Below are 3,786 nucleotides of genomic sequence, written 5' to 3'. Positions count from 1 at the left end.
GGAAGTCGTCACCGGGACAGGCGCAGGAACCAGATAATGATAGCGGGGGCCGCCCGGAGTAACTGGAAGCGGAGGAGACGACGACATGGCGATAACAATTTAGGTCACCCCCAATAATGTTGTAGAACTTGCCTCTCCGGCAGATCAAAGAACTACCAGCAGCGCAAGATTTGTTAAGCCCCAATAATCGTAGCACTGGTCGATCCGGCAGAACAAAGTGCGGCCGACAGCGCCGGAAGAGACTGTTAAGCGTTCCATTCAGTTCATCTCCCGCTCCTGGATTATCGACATAGGACAGCGGAACATTGCGTTACTTGGGACACAAATTTCTACTACCCTGCCACAACGGTAGAAAGCCGTTTTCGAGACACAGGGAAATTATCCACAAAATCATGGACGACTATTCATATTTGTTAGAAGATCCGGAGAATGGCGCTGAGAGGCTTTTCAGGACATGAATATCGAAGGAAATTTTTTAGTTGAGCTGAGGAAGAATCATCTCATGAAGTGACGTCTTTTATCCCTTTAACATACCAGACGGGAATTACAGATTATTTAAAGAAGTATCCAGTTATTTTCACAGCATGTTATTCCAACGGCGCCACTAAGTTTTGTACATAGCTGCACGTTCAGAGACCGTGAATAGTTACAAATTAAAGAAAAACAGCCCTCTGTCACTATTTTTAACTAATTAACCTGGTTTCAACACTGCTAGGAGTGTTGAAACCAGGTTAATTAGTTAAAAATAGTGAGCGAGGGCTGTTTTTCTTTCATTTGGCGCCACTAAGTATTATAGGGTTTATTTTAGTTAATTTAAATCTATTGAAATGGTATTAGATGACGCAGAATGCTGTGAGATTGCGTCTTGAAATTCATCTGTTATGCCATCCCGTGCCATTGGTGATCCCGCAAAACAAAATCGGTTTCACTGATTCCAGTCACGTAAGGACTAATGTGGTCTAATGTCCTCTTGGGTTGTTTTTATTTATCAGTGTTAGTAGGTACAGCACTGGAAACCTCTTGCAGGATTGATGCTTCAGACCTCTTGTCTGTGTGTTAAGGTTCAAATTACGGTGCACCGCCCCCCCCCTCCCCCTCCCCCCGTCCCCTGCCCATCGTCAAGTCAAAATCACTTGACTGAAGTTAGACAGTCTCCCTCAGAATTGACTGTGCCAGTTCGGGTAGAACTTGCCTCATGTGTGCAACTACTGTAGCAGACCAGTCTACCACAGAAATCTGCTGCCCATGGAGTAACTGACACGTCTCAAGTGATTTACTGATTAAGGAAATTTTGACACGCACGTTCAAGCCTTTACTGGTGTCGGAAGGAGGTTACTCACAGGAAGGGTCTACATGCCTCTCTGTCGCTGAATTGTTCACGATGTTAGTTGTAAGTCGCTTCGTTCGTTGCTTCACAGGGGTGACAGTGTTCAAGTCTGCTTTTGCTAATTTCGAAGTAAGGTGGTAATGTCCTGCAACGTATCCTGTCCAGACAGCTGGGAGAGTTGGAGGAGGAGGAGGGAGGAGGAGATTAGTGTTTAACGTCCCGTCGACAACGAGGTCATTAGAGACGGAGCGCAAGCTCGGGTGAGGGAAGGATGGGGAAGGAAATCGGCCGTGCCCTTTCAAAGGAACCATCCCGGCATTTGCCTGAAGCGATTTAGGGAAATCACGGAAAACCTAAATCAGGATGGCCGGAGACGGGATTGAACCGTCGTCCTCCCGAATGCGAGTCCAGTGTGCTAACCACTGCGCCACCTCGCCCGGTAGCTGGGAGAGTTTACGGGTGTACATTGGTTTATAAACATGAGTCTTTAGGTTAAATTTAAAGACATTACTTTAAAGACTAAGGGTAAAAAGAGAGAAGCTTTAAACCTTCCCAAGTTTCTGGATGACTAGACCCTAATACTACTTAAATTTGTTATGTGTTTGAATACATTTTTCCCATTTGATGGAAAAGTTGTGTGACTGAAAATCAAAGAGATACGAATTCCTTAGGAAACAGACTGTAGTGTTTATTAGTGAAATAAGTGTTACTACATTAATGTGTGAAACTAAGAGCAGTTATTTGTAAGTTAAGTTATGAACTGTAAATTGTCCTCTGATTGGAGCAGAGCTAACGTAACAGCCAGCGACCCAGCATTGTCTGTGAGAAGTCGAGCTTCACACAAAAGACGATGTAAAACATCAGTCATTCCCGATTCGAGGACTGAGTACTCCCACCAGCTTGCAACAGATCGAGGTGATTTGTCAAGCGCAGTTACGTCCAAGGTAGGGTGCTAGGAGAGACCACGTGTTGTCTGGTGCCTTTTGTTCTCAGCTGTGAGGCTGCCGAACAGAGGAGGCGTGGCCGTAAATAGACAGCCGACCCATCTGAGTCTCAACACGGAGGTCTACTTGTCACTTTAGCTGTCAGTGAGTGAGCCCCAGTACACAGCAGGGAGCGCTGTCATGTGCGACGTCCCAGCTGTCGGCTGTCAATGCACGTGGATGCCATGCCCGATTCTGGCCGTCTGTGTAGTGTTATGCCAATGCATCTGTAGGCCACAATGCGCCTGTTAAGTGAGCACGGGGAGCAATTTTCACCCCACCCCCTCTCACATAAACTAAACAGCAAGAGATGTGTTGGTGAAGCGCCATTGTATCTTCCTTTTCACGAGTCAACTTAACTGCGTTTTTTCGTTTTTTAGGAACTCTTCATCTTCGACAGTAGTCTCAGTACTCACATTTTTTAATTCTAAATGTTACAGATGAGAGCTTTTGTTAATCTTGTTTTGTATTAATTCATGCAGTAAATATGGTATATAGCAGAACAAAACTTCATTATTGTTACTACGAGGCAGTCTTGAGATATATATATATATATATATATATATATATATATATATATATGTGTGTGTGTGTGTGTGTGTGTGTGTGTGTGTGCATGCGTGTATTTTTCAGTACTCTTGGTATAATGTCTCTATGTCTCTCTAGAAAAGACCAAAAATTAATCTTATATACACTCCTGGAAATGGAAAAAAGAACACATTGACACCGGTGTGTCAGACCCACCACACTTGCTCCGGACACTGCGAGAGGGCTGTACAAGCAATGATCACACGCATGGCACAGCGGACACACCAGGAACCGCGGTGTTGGCCGTCGAATGGCGCTAGCTGCGCAGCATTTGTGCACCGCCGCCGTCAGTGTCAGCCAGTTTGCCGTGGCATACGGAGCTCCATCGCAGTCTTTAACACTGGTAGCATGCCGCGACAGCGTGGACGTGAACCGTATGTGCAGTTGACGGACTTTGAGCGAGGGCGTATAGTGGGCATGCGGGAGGCCGGGTGGACGTACCGCCGAATTGCTCAACACGTGGGGCGTGAGGTCTCCACAGTACATCGATGTTGTCGCCAGTGGTCGGCGGAAGGTGCACGGCCCGTCGACCTGGGACCGGACCGCAGCGACGCACGGATGCACGCCAAGACCGTAGGATCCTACGCAGTGCCGTAGGGGACCGCACCGCCACTTCCCAGCAAATTAGGGACACTGTTGCTGCTGGGGTATCGGCGAGGACCATTCGCAACCGTCTCCATGAAGCTGGGCTACGGTCCCGCACACCGTTAGGCCGTCTTCCGCTCACGCCCCAACATCGTGCAGCCCGCCTTCAGTGGTGTCGCGACAGGCGTGAATGGAGGGACGAATGGAGACGTGTCGTCTTCAGCGATGAGAGTCGCTTCTGCCTTGGTGCCAATGATGGTCGTATGCGTGTTTGGCGCCGTGCAGGTGAGCGCCACAATCAGG

The 3,786-nt window shown here is 47.7% G+C and overlaps 1 non-coding gene across 1 annotated transcript; it reads right to left on the bottom strand.

Annotated features, from left to right (window-relative positions):
• Positions 1-1,691: 1,691 nt before the first annotated feature.
• Trnaa-cgc (transfer RNA alanine (anticodon CGC)) lies at positions 1,692-1,764 on the bottom strand. Its single transcript has one exon. It is a non-coding gene; the product is annotated as a tRNA-Ala (tRNA).
• Positions 1,765-3,786: the final 2,022 nt, after the last annotated feature.

The sequence above is a fragment of the Schistocerca nitens genome, chromosome 1 (genome assembly GCF_023898315.1).
Source record: "Schistocerca nitens isolate TAMUIC-IGC-003100 chromosome 1, iqSchNite1.1, whole genome shotgun sequence".
In the NCBI taxonomy this organism is placed as follows: domain Eukaryota; kingdom Metazoa; phylum Arthropoda; class Insecta; order Orthoptera; family Acrididae; genus Schistocerca; species Schistocerca nitens.
The sequence above is the reverse complement of the archived record's forward strand: the minus strand, read 5'-3'. Positions and strand labels throughout refer to the sequence as shown.